The sequence below is a fragment of the Balaenoptera physalus genome (assembly GCF_965194825.1).
Source record: "Balaenoptera physalus genome assembly, chromosome: 19".
NCBI classification, from domain to species: domain Eukaryota; kingdom Metazoa; phylum Chordata; class Mammalia; order Artiodactyla; family Balaenopteridae; genus Balaenoptera; species Balaenoptera physalus.
The window spans coordinates 65,920,363-65,935,626 of NC_138900.1; the positions used below are offsets into that span (position 1 = coordinate 65,920,363).

General features: G+C 51.5%; 1 protein-coding gene across 13 annotated transcripts in view; it reads right to left on the bottom strand.

The window, feature by feature from the left end:
• LOC309648402 (uncharacterized protein C16orf95 homolog) overlaps positions 1 to 15,264 on the bottom strand; it is a 487,317-nt gene that overhangs the window by 285,454 nt on the left and 186,599 nt on the right. For all 13 annotated transcript variants that reach the window (XM_082436948.1, XM_082436942.1, XM_082436947.1 and 10 more), the window contains 2 exons: positions 10,826 to 10,991; positions 9,543 to 9,696 (listed from right to left, as the gene is read on the bottom strand). The gene's annotated coding sequence lies outside the window, so the exon portion shown is untranslated. The remainder of the gene's footprint in view (positions 1 to 9,542; positions 9,697 to 10,825; positions 10,992 to 15,264) is intronic.

Below are 15,264 nucleotides of genomic sequence, written 5' to 3' on the forward strand. Positions count from 1 at the left end.
TAATGGTCCTATCTCAAGTTGTCATTGAAAACCTACTCTTAAGACTGTGTCACCATTCTTAGTAAGATGTGAATGACTGACATTTAGGAAGAGGGGATTGCATTTCAGGTTACCACCTTAAGGTCAAGTTGGCTTTTCAAACAAAGAGACCATGAGAAGACCCAAGACAAACATGATGCATGGAAAAATCATCATTTTTGCTAAAATAATGGGAGGGACACAATGGCTTTTTAAAATACCTCTTCAAATAACATGGAATGCAAAGTAAAGATGATGTGACTTAATGTGAGGAGATGCCCAAGAGGTCATGCCTGGGCAGGTTTTGCTCTCGGTCCACACTCTTGGGAAGGGGAGCCTACTCTGCTCAAGATTCTGTGATAGAAAATCTTGAGGAACCGGGCCTTAAATTATGCAAGTGGTTCGTTCCAGTGGTGACATCACCTGGCAGGTCACAAATTTATTCCAGCGTGAGCTGGTCGGGGCGGGGGGGGGGGGGGGGTGTTCCTGGCAAAAATGCTAGGACTCAGAAGCCACCAGTATTAGATACTTGGTGATCTGTCCTAGAACCGCTGCAGCCCAGCCAAGCGTTCACAAACAGGAGATCAATGGTGGACCCACCCCACCATCCAGGGTGTGTCTGCGCGTGTGTGCACACATGTGTGCATGTGTGCTGGTATGCATAGGTGTGTATGTGAGTGGGTGTGTGTGTGATAAGAGTGTGTGCGGTGTGTGTTATGTGTCCAAGTGTGTGCATGTGATTGAACATGTGTATGTGCGTGTGAGTGAGTACGTCTGTTCCTTTCCAAGAAAAAAAAAGTCTCAGGAAGACAGCATGAGACCATTTGGTCAGCCACCATATTTCACGTTTTATTGCACCCCTGCTTTGGAAAAACATAAGCCAATAAACGTGAAACCAGTTCTGTGCCTGCAGCTTCCTGCTTTGGGTCAACAGAAACCCTGGGATGAGAGAGTACTGGGAGATTCCCGACAACAAAGCAGAAAGTTCATAAAAGACAAGGACCCAAAACTCTGAGGACCCCACTGCGTTCCCCGTCATGCTGACTTTCAGAAAAGACCGCAGGACTCGAACAGACAGGGAGTGAACCTGTCCAAGCCCCTCGTCACCCAAGAACCCACTGATTCTGCCAGACAATCAGGCTGCCTGCTCTGGCCTCTTCCGCTGTCTCCACGCCTGTCTTTCCACAAACTGGACCGGCAGTGCAGAGCTCTCAGAGGCCCAAATTCAAATCCCAGCCCCACCACTCATCACCAGGCCCTTGTGCAAGTGAGGAATCCCTCCTGGCCGCTCCAGCGTTCCCATCTGCGGAAAAGAGAGACCACCACCACCAACGCTGTCACCAACTCTGGTGCCGCCTGAGCGCTTCAACATCTAACTGCGCTTACCCCTCCGAGGACCGGTGACCTAAGGATGTACTACCGCACCTCCCGCAGGAGGGAACCGGGCACAGGAAGGACGCGGCAGGGAGGGAGCACTGGAACAAGGGCACTACCTCTGCCGCTGCCCACATTTCCAGGAGGGGCTCGTTGCCCACCCCCACCCCCCATCTGACAGGAGTGCCTGTGACGGGTCTTGCAGGATTTCATCCTCACTGTTGTAAAGTTTCCTCGTGGAAAACACGAGCATTTTCCTGGTCTCTTCGTTAACTTGATGTGTCCTAAGGAGGGTCAATCCCCCTCTGGCCCCAACGCCTCAGCTCCTAGAATCCCAGGGTCACTCCGTGTTTCCCGATTCAGGGCTCCTGTGCCCCAGGGGACAGCAAGGACTTGAGTCCCTTGTATTACTGTCAACATTTGGAAATTTCCAATGCAAAGAGCCCTGGTTCCTAAAATGAGGCCTAAGAAGGTGCTCAAAACACTCACAGTCTCTGCTTTTGACTCCAGCCCTGTGAGTTCAGTGTGGTCTGCCCCGAGTTTATGATTATCAGAAACTTTGCCAGGAAGGTTATATCACTGCATATCATTATGGGCAATAAGAATTAATCCTTTCCTGAACACACTGTCTGTGCTTGCTGTGTGCAGGGCACCCTAGGATGTCTCCCGACTACCCTGTAAGAGAGATAAGATCATCCCCAGTCAGCAGAGGAGGAGACTGAGGTTCCGAGAGGCTCCAAGACTCAGCATGACCAGGAGGGGTAGCAGTGAAGATGACTCAGCCTGCCTGACACCAGAGCCTGCCCACGCTGCCAGGCCAGCCTTTTCCCAAATGTTCCAGGTCAGAAGAAGTACCTGGGGGCCTGGTGTAAACTATGAATCCTGGGTCCCAGCCCACTTCTCGTGAGTCTGACTCTGAAACCGGGGCCTGAGAATCTGCATTTTCAGACAACCATCGCTGCCCACTCTCCATCATACAACTAGATTAATTACCTGTTTCCATGCACAGTCCATGGCTTGATAAGAGCACCTTTCAAATGTTGGTACTGATGGGGAGGGGGGAGGACGGAAACCTAGCCCGGGGCCAGGCAGGCAGGCCTCCCCTGCCCTCACCCGCCTGCACAGCGCCCCCGAGGGCCATACGGGGCACTGCGACCCCCCAGCCTCCCAGCAGGGAACCCACCCACTGCCCCTACAGAAAGAATGGGCGGAAATGGCCGCAGGCAGGAACTCACCCCTGCCATTTCACAGCGCTCTGCAGGGGAGGGCCTGCAGAGGAGCTGAAAAGGCCAGGGACACGGAGCCAGCCTCGCGAGAGAGCCTGGCAAACAAAGCACAGCCCCCCCAGAGCAATCACCCGCCAAAATCTGCAAGCTCATCACGGTGCTTGGGAACCTCGAGGGGGGGACACAATACAGGACGCATCCTGCTCGGCAGAGATAAGAGAATTCCCAGGTTCTCACTGCCCAGCCTCCCCCTGGGGACAAAAGAGCTGGCAGTGAGCTTGGAGGAACGTGAGAAAGATGCCCGAGGCCAACACTGCACGAAGCTCTGCACCCTGCACTCCACACCCTGCACCTCTCACCCTTCACCCTTCGCTCATCCCTGAAGTCACTCCTCAGACTGACCTTCAAGCCCACCCTACGTCTCGCTGGTTGTGGAGCCCTGGACAAGTGGCTTTGCCTCTCTGCTCCTCAGTTTCCCCACCTGCAAAATGGGGCTGCAGGTGGGAACTACCTCCGTCCCTCCTCGGGGTTTTGCTGCGATCCATAGTGTGTTTCTGGAGGACCCACTGTGTCCTCGGCACTTTCCTGTATCACCCGGTCCAGCCCTCAGCCAGTCCCAGGAGCTGGGCTTTTGCACAAGCCCCTTGTCCCAGCGAGGAGGCTGATGTGGACGTGGAGGAGGTGACGTGGTGGGGCCAGAGGCCGTGCTCACCCATCTTGGAGCTCACCACTGTTCTGAGAGCCTGATCAGGACCAGCCAACAACAAAAGTGGCGGCTCCAGGAGACTCCAATTCCATTCTTATCCGTGGGTCATGCCTTTAGGCTCAGTTTAATCCAAATGCTGAGCGTTTGTTTGCACACATCAAAAATGATAATAACCGCAAGAATGAAAGCTAGTACTTGCAGCTCACTTTCCATACGATGCCCTGGGAGGGTGGTGCTGTTATTAGCACCCCCAACAGTCGAGGCCATTGACATTCTGAAAGGTCAAGTCATCTGCGCAGCGTCACCCAGTGGTGATCAGGGGAGTACTGTGCCTGCACAGTGCAGGGACCCGCCCTCGGGACCTCTCTCTCTCTCTGGGAATTCCTGTCCCTCTCAAGGGCAGGGACCTCACCTGTCTCTCTCTCTGTCCCCAAAGGATGCCAGCACAGCAACCAGTCAATGGACAGTTCGAAAGCGAAAGTCGAATTGACTCATTTTATTTCCTGGGTCGCTTTGAGCACGTGGTGTCCAGAATGGGCAGGAGGTGGCACCATGCTGCTTGGGGCATGTGGGGGTCAGGCTCCCACCTCTAGAGGGACCCATGCTACCCATGAGGTCTGTTTCCTTCACTCCAGGTGGGCTGAATGAGTTGGTGCAGAGCCAGTGTATTTTGGGGGGAATTCAACGATAAGGAGTCCGTCATGGAGACCAGCTAGGAACCCAGAACCTGTCCCAGCTCTCCAGGCAGAATGGAGGCGGTGGTGATGCCGTCAGGACCCTAGTGGGACCACTCTGTTCAAAGTGCAGTGAGTCCTTTGGTCAGGACAGAGCTGACCCCCCGTGAAACGGAAGCCCAGGGCATGGAGAGAGGGGGAGACACACCTCCCTCTGCCTCACTGATGCCAGAGAGGACCTGCCCACACGTGCCCCGGGGGTACTCGAGCTCTGAGCATTGCCAGGAGCCCCGTGTGGTGCACATCCTCTCTTGTTCCCAAGTCAAGGAGGTTCTGGAACCCAGGAAAGCCAACTCCAAAGCCCAGAGCCTCCCCCACAATTCCAGAGGGGGAGATTTTAATTCTCTTTTTAGAGCTCCCAGAGTTCCTGTCAACCACATCCCACTGGAAAGCTTTAAAGCCATGCCCTGAAAGCCACCACTTCCTCCCTCCTGGTGCCCTCCCTGGGAAGATCTGCTGAAATAAACTCAGGAGCGTGGGAAGGGGGCTGTGGCAGACACCGCAAGTGTGCTTCCCAGAGTCTTTGATGCCCACCTTCTCCCGACTGTGTACCTTACCAGCCTCTCTTGCAGCTAAACGCAGCCAGTGACCCAGTTCTGACCCATTAGATGTCAAAAAGAGCCTGGGACACTTCTGGGAAAGCTTTTGCTTTCCCGATAAAAAGAGGAAGAGATCCAGCTGGTGCAGTCCTGGAAACTTGCTCCTCCCCTCCCCCCTTGAATACAGACGTGATATCTGGAGATGCAGCAGCCATCTTGAGAACATGACAGGACAGGTAATGGAAATGTGGCAGACAGAATGACACCCACCTCCCAGAAATGCCCACATCCTAATCCCCAGAACCTGTCAAAATGTTAAGTAATATGGCAAAGGGGAATTGAGGTTGCTGATCAGCTGACCTTGAAACGGGGAGATCGTCCTGGATTCCCCAGGTGAGCCCAATGTAATCACAGGGTCCTTAAAGGTGGAAGATGGAGGTAGAAGAGGGGATCAGAGAAGAGCTGTGATGAAGAAAGAAAGGCAGAGATGCAGCATTGCTGGCTTGGAAGATGCAGGAAAAGGCCAGGAAGTGGGTTCTCCCCTTGAGTTCCTGGAGGAACACAGCCCTGTGACACTTTGACTTTAGCTCCGTGAGACCCGTGTCGGACTTCTGACTTCTAGAACTGTGAGAGAATACATTTGTGTTGTTTTAAGTGGCCAAGTTTGTGGTCATTTGTCACAGCAGCCCCAGGGCACTGACACAAGCCATATGAGATGCTGCCTTGCCCTTGTCGAGCAAACAAACTGAGGCCAGCAGCTGCCTTTCTCCAGACATCCTTGTCGTGTGAGAAGAATGACCCCATGCTGGTTTAAGCCACTTCAAGATGGACTATTTGTGACTTGAAGCTTAACACGTTTCTAACTGCCATTTGTGTCAGCTGGGGAAGCTTTCATTTCAAAATTCCTTTTGTGAGAGAGAAAAAGCATCACCAGCTAAAAATGTAAATTGAACCCTAGGACAGTACCCCCAAGGTCTGACGATGAACTTTGGGCGGCCCTGGGACCTTTCTGGAGAAAGGAAGGTATAGTGAGATCAGAGTCCCTTGAGCAATTCTCTTCATAAAACTTTCTCTTCATATAATGTCCTAAAGCCCTCAACGTTCTAAAAAGAGAAACAGATTCTTAGTAAATGTTTATTGAACCATAAAGTGGACCTACGACAAAAAAGTTAATTGCAATAAACAGAAGGGTTACCTTCTTTGGGCACTGTGGCCACTACATGGCAGGGTCCCTGGGATAATAGATGTGTTTGTGGTTGCCCACCTGATAGGACTGGGTGTGACTTCTCCAGTTTAATGGCCACTCAGGACTGGGTTCCTTGTGTCTTACTTTTATGGCAGCCTGTTTATCATTGATATGACCTCTCTGACAAACAGCCTTTTTTCAGAAACACAGCTTTACTGTAATGTCATTTCTGAGCTAAATTTTCCCAACCTATCTGATTGCTCACTTTACAACTGGGTTTCTAGGAGTGGGTCGCGGGAAGATGCCTTTGCTTACTCACGACGCGCAAGGAGACTGTGAGCTGGGAAGGGACGTTTGTCGGGGACCTGCCTCGAGGGTCGCTCGGCGCCGGAGTGGGCAGCCATTTGACTCTCGCTGCTCCCGGTGTGGTCTGACCAGGTTACGGATGAAAGAGATAGTCCAGCGAAAGGTCTAGCAGAGGCCCGGCAGGTGACCAGTGCTCAGCAAACATTAACTATTGAAATGCCCGTCTCTCCAGCACTCCCAGCAGCCCACGGGGTAAGTCTGGGGAGCGTTCCCACACTCCAGGCCAGGAATCCGAGGCTGAGCAGGATTCCGTGACAGCAGGAGAGCAGCCCATCTTCCTGCTCTCCCTGAGACGCCTCCCCGCGGCACCCACAGCCACACCTGAATGGGAGCGGCCGGGGTAGCCCCAGGCCCCATGCTCTTTCCAAGGCCAGCACCGTGCACCCGCCTTCCTCTTTGTCCCTCACGAGCGCCCTGTGAGGGGCCTTGTGCTGCCCACACTCAGGACGAGGAAGCCACAATCTCAGGGGGCCCTAGTGTCTTGCCCACCATTCTGAGACACTTGGAGACAGGTGCGAACGCAGGCGACCCGACGGCACGTTCTGGGCTCTCATCTGTGACCCCACAGCTCCGCTGGCCGCAGCACAGCCTTCTCTGGCCCCACAGAGTGCAGCGAGGTCAAGCGGGCTTTCAGCCAAAAGCAGAGAGGGTCCCCTCCCAGGGCCAGGCTCTGAGCTCAGAGAACCAATTCGCAGAAAATCCCAGACTGACTGAGAGCCCAAGAGAGGTGTGGGGCCAGAGAAGGGAAGCCGTGGGCACCCCAAGGCCCACCACGCAGGGCCTCCCGGGACTGTGACCGCAAAGGCCAGGCCCCCCGCCCTCCTCCCGGGCTCGCCCACAGGCCACCCGCGCCCACCTAGAGAGACCTTCCCACAGCCTGCCACAGCAGCCTCTGGGCACAGGCTGGGATCCTGGCGCCAGGGGACAGTTTTGCCACTTGAACCCCTCTCTGGTTCTGACACCTTGTGACTCTGGGCAAACCCCCAACCTTCTGTGCCTTGATTTCCTTCTCTGTGAAATGACAGTCATAAAAGAAGCCTCCTGCTTTTAAGGGAAGTTTTGGCCCAAAACACCGATCCTTTATTTTCCCGACTGGTAGGAACACATTAATTTATTTTATTTTTAAAGAGACCATGAGTGAGATATCCAGAATGTGAAGAGAGAAACATCCCATCAGGAGGGTTTTTGTAAAGAAAAGTGTCAGTGTCTCTTTCTGCTTTGAATCAAGAGAGCATCACGTAATCGTCAGATGTGACCCACACCGCCTTGGCCCTCTGCTGGTCACCCAACCACATCTGTTCCCCACCCCATTCCTCCCTGTTGACAGGATTCGGGTTTTGTTTGGCTTGGCAATGGACCCGACTAAAAATATGCAGTTTCCCAGACTCCTTTGCAGTGAGAGTGGTCAGGTGACATGGTCCCAGCCAAGGCAATGGAGGTGAGCTGCCCAGAGGGGCCCTTCCAGCGGGACAAGACAGTGCAGCATCTCCCTAGCCCTTTATCCTTCCTGGAATGCCACGAGTCCCAAAGATGTGGCGTTCACCTCAGGACCTGAGCCCACAGGCCCAGAGCCCCAAAGATGGAGAGAACCAGGCTCCCTGCCCAGTCTGCCCACCCCCACCTTCGCCACCTAGGACAACACCCCTGTTATCTGCAGCTGACCCACGTGCACCTGAATACTAGGAGGTGCAACCCTGACCTCATCTTTGAGGAGTAAACACAGAAGAGGTTAGACAGGCCATCTCCCTGGAAATAACTCCCACCCAGGCCTGGGGGCCCCACCTCCCTCTTGCCTATCAGAGATGATTGACATCAATAGCATCCAATCACAGTGTTCTCTGTCTTCTTTGGGCACTGAAAAGCAGACACCTCTGTTCACTAATGTAAATATTGTATTTACTGGGGCTTATTTACTTATGCATTTCCTTAGTGGAAGCAGCCTTCAGGTTCCCTGAGGCGTAACATGACACGTAGGCTGCGGCGCCCTGGAGCTGCTGTCTCCTCCTGAAGTGGTGACTGATGGAGATGGCACTCAGGCAGAGGGCCTCGGCATCTCCGTCTGTGCAGTGGGGATGCCCAGACCGTGCCTGCCCAGTCCCGGGACTGCCCCCATCTCGGTGATAAGGCCAAGGCTGTGGTCTCTGAGCACGTCCCCCCTCGTCCACTCTCCCTGTTCCGGCCCACTGGGAGGTCCCCACGCTCCCCTTGGTGGCCCCTAACCCAGGCCAGTGCCTGGAATACAGCTGCCCCAGCTCCCCCCAAGGCTGAGCCTTCACATCTCCATTCAGAGGCCCATCTTAGGGCTTCCCCGAAACCCCCTACATGCCCAGTGCCCCATCCAACGCTCCCCCAAAGCCTGCAGCCGCCCAGCACAGTCCGGCCTCCCTGTGGACTGTGGGCCGAGACAGAAACGACCTTGCCTGTTGTTCACGGCTGTAAACCCAGAGCCGCCCAAGTGCCAGACACGGAGTCAGGCTCCACAGACACATGCTGCCCATGGAATGACTGGCGCTGACCTAGTGGGAGACGCTGTCATTTCACAGCAGTGGCTATGGAGGGCTGGGAGGTACAGCAAGGCCTCATTTTGCCACGTCTGTGTTTTCTCTCCCACACGCCACGTCCTTACACCTCCTACCCTTGGGGAAAGGAGGAGAGTGTCTCATCGCATTGGTCCTGGTGCCGCGACAGGAGAGATGGCTAACCCCAGGTGACCGAGAGTTAAAGGAAGGACAGACTAAAAGGACAGGAAGGAGAAGTGAAATACTCAGAATTCCCTTCAGTTCCCCACTGCACTGAAGCCTTGAGGCAAGGAGGTGAGTCACTAGTTGGAGGAGAGGGAACCGCACTTGGGGAGAAGGAACAGCAGGTGCAAAGGCCTTTGAAGAATGGCGGGTTGTGGGTGTGTCAGGGAGCAGAGTGAGGAAGGCCGAGGCTAGATTGTGGAGGTTGTTGGTTTTTATAACACGGTATCATCGTTAACTCTGCTTATAATAATGTCTGTCCAACATCAACTATGTTCCAGGTACTTTACCTACACCATCTCAGTCCCTACAAACCCCAGGAGGTAGGCCCTACTATTATCCCATGCTATAGAGGACAAAGAATCAAACTGACTTTCCCCAGTACACCCGACAAGAAGGGGCACAGCTGGGATCTCAATCCAGGCTCCTGGCTCCTCAAACGTTGTTCTCGAATGCCATTTTATACCGCGGCCCTTGCCCTTGGGCAACGTGAAAAGAGCTGTTTGTCACCCAGCGATGATGTCACTCAGCTCTCAGCACATCCTGCTACGTAACGAAAGCACAAAACCTGTGGCACGTGAGGGTAGCATTTATACCCTGTGTCGTAACTGGTGAGGTAGGTGTCGCTGCTGACGCTGGCTGGGCTACTTACATATCTGTAGTTCTGCTGGGATGAATGGGCGTCTCCCATCCTTCCTCAGCCAAGCAGCTCAGCCTGCTCACACAGACAGCAGAGGCACACGAGGACTAATGGACACGGGTAAGAGCTCCTCCAAGCTTCTGCTTGAGTGACGTCTGCTAACATCCTATTGGCCAAAGGAAGTCACATAGTGAAACCCAGACTCCAGGGACAAGGAAATCTACCCGCCTCTTAGTAGAAGGTGCTACAAAGCCCTCAGCAAAGGACTTGGACCCAGGGAGGGCTGAGGCCCTGAGGCCACTTATGCATTCCACCTGTCGCAGGTAAGGAAGGCCCAGGCCAGGGCCAGAAGAGATGCTGGGTGGGGAGACAAGGGGGCCTCTCTGAGCCCGGGTCCTCCCCTGGGCAAAGGAAGAGTGACTTGTCCAGGGTCCAGCACGAGGCAGCAGGAGAGCTGGAGCCCTTGTCCAAACCGTCTGACTCCAAGACCCCTTCCCCTTGAGGTGTGAGCCTGGGTGGATCACTAGATCCAACCAAGAAAAACAGAAACTTCACTGAGTATTTAAAACAGAGAATTCAATACGTGGAACTGGTTGCTCTGATGATGGAAAATGGAGAAGCCAACCGTGGAGCCCGGGAGGTATGCACCGGCAGGAAGCTGCTGGCACCCTGGGGCCAGAGGGACAGAGAGGGGCCGGGGCTGGCAGAGCCTGCCCCTGCAGCAGTACTGCTGCTGAGATGCGAGCTGGTGGGGGAGGGGGAGGGAAGGGGGAGGGGGAGGGGAGGGGTGCGGGGGAGAGGAGAGTGCCCGGCTTCTCCCTCCTGCGGCCCTCCCTCCCGGCTCTCACCAGCGCCTCTCACCAGCCAGACCCAGACAGAAACCAGGGGAGCCTGCGAAATGCAGCCTCTCAGCCCCTGCAGCACAGAGCCAGCCAGGGAGGGTTGAGGGACGGGGCTGAGGGCACAGAGAGGGAGCCTCCCTAGGGACAAGTGGCCTCTGTCTCCCGTGTGCTCCAGGCCAGTGCACACATGCAAAGCCCTGGTTCAGACCCAGGAGGGCTGGGTGGGGCCCGAGACTCTGCATGCCTAACAGGCGCCCAGTGATGCCCAGGTTGCTGGTCTGGGGGCCACACTTCCCGAAGCACCACCGGCAGGGAGCGGAACGCCTACAGGGAGATGCCCAGAGGACATTCGTTTAGTATTTACTGCAGCTGGGCTTTCCCTTCTCCTTCCAGCCTCTGAGGCAGAAACTGCAACGGGAGAGAAAATCAACACCACCAACTCAAGAGACTCACCGGGGTCACCCCGCTCGTAGGTGGCCGAGATGTGATGCCAGGTGGCCCCTCTGCCCGTTTGTTCCTGGGCTCTGGGAACTGGCCCACAGATGGCCATGACCCAATCATCCATCCCGCAAACGCTAGGGGCCCAGCCTTCTCATTCACAGTCTCAAATCCTCACGACCTGAAAAAGAAAGATCACCAGCTCCATTTTATGTAGGAGGAAACCTAGGCTCAGGAAATTGAAAAACTTCACCACGGGTCCCCAGTGAATGAGGGCAGAGCCCTATTTGAACCCAAACCTGCCTAAACCCTCTGCTCAGGCATCACCCCTGCCTCTCAGGCTCACCCTCCATCGCTCAGCAGTACTGAATCCGCAGAGCCTACAAGGTCCTGTTGAAGAACGTGGGGCCTGTGATCCCCCCACCTGGATTCAGACCCCAGTCCCTCCAGCCCTCCCAGCCTTGCGCACGAGCTGTGTCGCCTGGGAATCCCACTCAGGTGCCTCAATCGTCAAGTGAGGACAATGACATTCCCAATTCCATCAACGCGTTGGGAGGCACCATCCAGTTATCCCGTGCGACCCCTGGCACGTTCACACTGGATAAATATCAACCTTGTTGTAAGTACGCAACATTCATGACGCTTAGATTCTGGTGGAGAGATACAACGCACAAATCATCAAAACTAGGCATTCGTCACGTGACTGAGTGTCCACGATCAGAGTTCCAAGAGAGCGTGCGCGATGGAACAGCAGCACGGCACTCTCCGAGCCCTCGCCCAGGCCCTGTGGGACTGGGTGCCCGCGAGGCAGCCCGCTCTGTGGATTGCTCACAGCTCTCCCAGATGGGAGCGTGTCCCATCTCCTCACCAAGCCAGCCTCCACTGCAGCCTGGGGTAAGACCTGGGGAGAGCAGCCTGGAATGTTTGGGGCCCAGACACCTCCGACGCAGAGGCGGCGACACAAGGCCACTGAAAGGTGGCCTCAAACCTCACTTCTCCAAACCGCACAGAAGACGCTGGGCAAGTTTGTTTCTGAGAAGACAGGCAGGGATTTGAGCTTCTGGCGCTTGTTTGCACAAAGGATTTCGGCCTTCTTTCTCCTGTCACACAGCTTAAACACGTTAGCTGACCCTTAAATGGAATCCCCACGATGTCCCCCTCTCCCTCCAAGAGAATTTGCCGGGGGTGCGGGGGTGGGATAAAATGCATTGTGTCCCGAGGGCTTTATTCCCGGCACTGTAGGGTTGATGACTCCAAGCTAACTGTATCTTCTGGGTTTTTGAGTGTCTTTTTCTCTTCTCCTTTACCTTTTAACTAAAACACAACATAAAATAAGCGTTTTGATTGCATTCAGCTGTGAAGAGAGAAGTACATATCCACCCCGCCACCTTTGCTGGCAGAGATCAAACGTGAATTTCTCAAAAAACAAAAAGTGGAAAGTTTACAAATACAGGACTCAAAATCTGCAACAGCACACCATCACTCCAAGCCAGGGATGTGTGCAGTCCGACTTGCTTGTAGGCAACCAGGCCTCCATGCTGTTTCTCTAATCCCACGTGCAAAGATGGTACCAGGGCCACTTTCTGCCAGCAAAAAAGAAAAAAGAAAGCCCAGAAGAGGCAATAATCTCTGCATCAGCTGAGGTCCTATCAGCCTGGTTGGCAAACTGAAACATAATATTTTAGGCTGAAATTGGTCAAATAGGCTGTTGAATTCATTTTCTAAAAAGTCTCACTCCGAACAAATTTATTCATTTACACGAAGTCTGAAAGTGCTTTTCCTTGTTGGGTGTCTGAAACCTGAAATATTTTCAGCCGAACAAGAAAATGTTCGCTGTTGAATGGCCTATTAGAGCTGTCACAAATGTGATTTCTGGGAATAAACAAGATCGTAAGAAGGCTGGCCGGAGCAGAAACGTAAGTCAGCGTTAATAGGTGGTGTAATTAAATTATCCCTTAAGCCAAGGTGCCAAGTGACACAGCTTTTTGTCTGTGAATTATAATACAGTCGCCTCCCTGGGCCTGCACAGATCTGAATTGGACCTCTCTCCAGAATCACTAATTTTATTTTTCGGTTTCTATGTATCAAATAGCTCCCTCTGTTCTGCAGGCGAACCAAAGTACTTGAGACATACAAATTCATATTTTCTCCATATCATTTTACAGCGGTTCACTTGATACACACCTGGCTCCATAAACAATGTTTATTTTTTATGGGTTAGTATCTTGCTCAAGAAAATTAAAACTAAGTTTCAGGAAGCTTTATTTTCATTCTAACTATTGTTCGCTGGTCACTGCCACTCAGTACTTAGACGACTTTCTCCCCAAAGGGTATAACATCTTTAAAGCGGAACAGAGTCTATTTAAACAGCTGGGTTTTGCACAATCGTTTTATCAATACGTAGATTCGAGGTATGAGTAGTCGGCGACTTGCTCAGTTTGTAAATACATACAGGTATAAAAGCTGGCATGTCATTCAATTAAATTTTTAGAGAGCAACGCATGATTAATTACTACCAGTATGATGGAGTTATTGCACTCTGCTGCATTTACATATTTCTATGTCTTTAAATAGTATTTCACATTTGGAGTGAAATGAATTCCTGCCTATCTCCCCGCCAAGGACAAATGATAACATTATTTTTAGGAAAAGAAATAGATCTTTTTGTTGCTGTTGTTGAATTCCAGTTTGTTTAAAATAATTGTCAACATGCACCCTATTTCTTTTTAAATTAAAGAAAAGATACGGCAAATTATTCCATAAAACAAATTAAGGAATCGTGTTGTCCCATGAAGAATCAAAACATTGAAATTATCCAAAAATGTTTTAAAATCATTTTAACCTTAAATATGTTGAACAACGTGCTCATCGTTATTGAGACTCTCTCTAGCAAGAGGTGGGGATAGAAAAATGTTTGTTTGTTTTTGAAATAAAGTAGAAACTTTTCCCAGCTGGAGAGGAGGAGCTTCATTCCTGGGAGATGGAGGTTTAAAAGCTTTAAAAAGCTGGCGATACCATTTAGCAGGAGCTGATATAATGAAATACAATGCCCAGGGTGGGAGGCCCACACACATTCATCACTTTCAAAAGGAAAATACTTTTTTGAGAAGGTGAGACTCTGGTATCATTATCTGTACACTCCTGATTTTAATTGGCCATTTGTACGCATATAAGATTCCATGCAATACTGTAACACGTATATTCTTCGTGAATGTTACAAACGGAGAATCATAAGTATATCGTTTACTTGATAAAACATAGGCAGGCAACAGATAAAATATTGAAATAGCTGCTAAGCATCTTCCATTTTTATTTTGAACATTTCCAGAAAGTATTTCATTGAACTCTAGCTGGGTGATGTCTCAGACCATTGAGACACTTGGTACTTAACAGTCGCCTTAAATACTTTAATACTCTTGGATGGCTTGGCACGTTTCAGGCCAGGCCTCAAAAAAGTTTTTCTTCTTGCTTTTAGAGATCACTGGATGCACTCCGGAGAGGTGAAGGGGGTAAATCTCAGTATCTATCTTCCCCACCCCCACCCGTGGGTCACTTTAGAAGTAACATCGCCATCTACTGGACAGCAGGGGAACCTCCCTAAGAAGGGGAAGGTTTCTGTTTCGGCAATCCAAACTAGAAAGCTTACCAAATATATTTAAGATGTACAATGCCATAGCTTCAGGGACAGAAGAGCAAGAACAAAATACTCTAATCAAAAGCGCAGGAAAGTGGAAATACCCTTTTTGCACAAACTGGTCTGCAGCAATTTTGAAAACTGGTTCTACCCCATCACCCCATCCCCTACAACAACCCCCAGAGAGGAGGTGAAAAAAGTAAGACAATTGCTATTTGTAATTTCTAAGAGTTTTATATTAGTTATGAATTTCTGGAGTGAGAGGTGTTTTTTTTTGGTCACTAGTCAGCTCCCACCTTTTTCTCTGCAGACTTCATGGGGGTTGGGGACACGGAGGAGGCACGCATACACACACACACCCCCCCACTCCTTTGGAGTTCTTTAACCTAACAAGGCTTTGGGAACACAAGAGCATAAAACTGGGATAACCCAAATATTATTCTGAACTCTTTTTTCAGGCACTTAAGCAAAACAACTACCATTTTTGAAGTTTATATAACTTTTCCTTATAAATACAATCACATTCCAATTATACATCTGCATGATGTCGATTTCTGGATTTTCTTATGCAAGTAACAGTCCTGCTTTCCCCCCTTCTTCCTGCTCCTAACTGATCACTGGATTGGCCTTGAAATTTGAGCATTAATTGCTTTCTCTTGGTAATTAAAGTCAGGGTATTCTTTTCATGAGAGAACTACATTGTTTTACAATTTCCCATACTTGTTGGAATAGTTTCACGGAGGAAAGGAAAGAAGTCAATTGTGGCCCAGAATATTAACACATGTTTTCTTTACAACCCTCCCAACATTTGACAAGATGT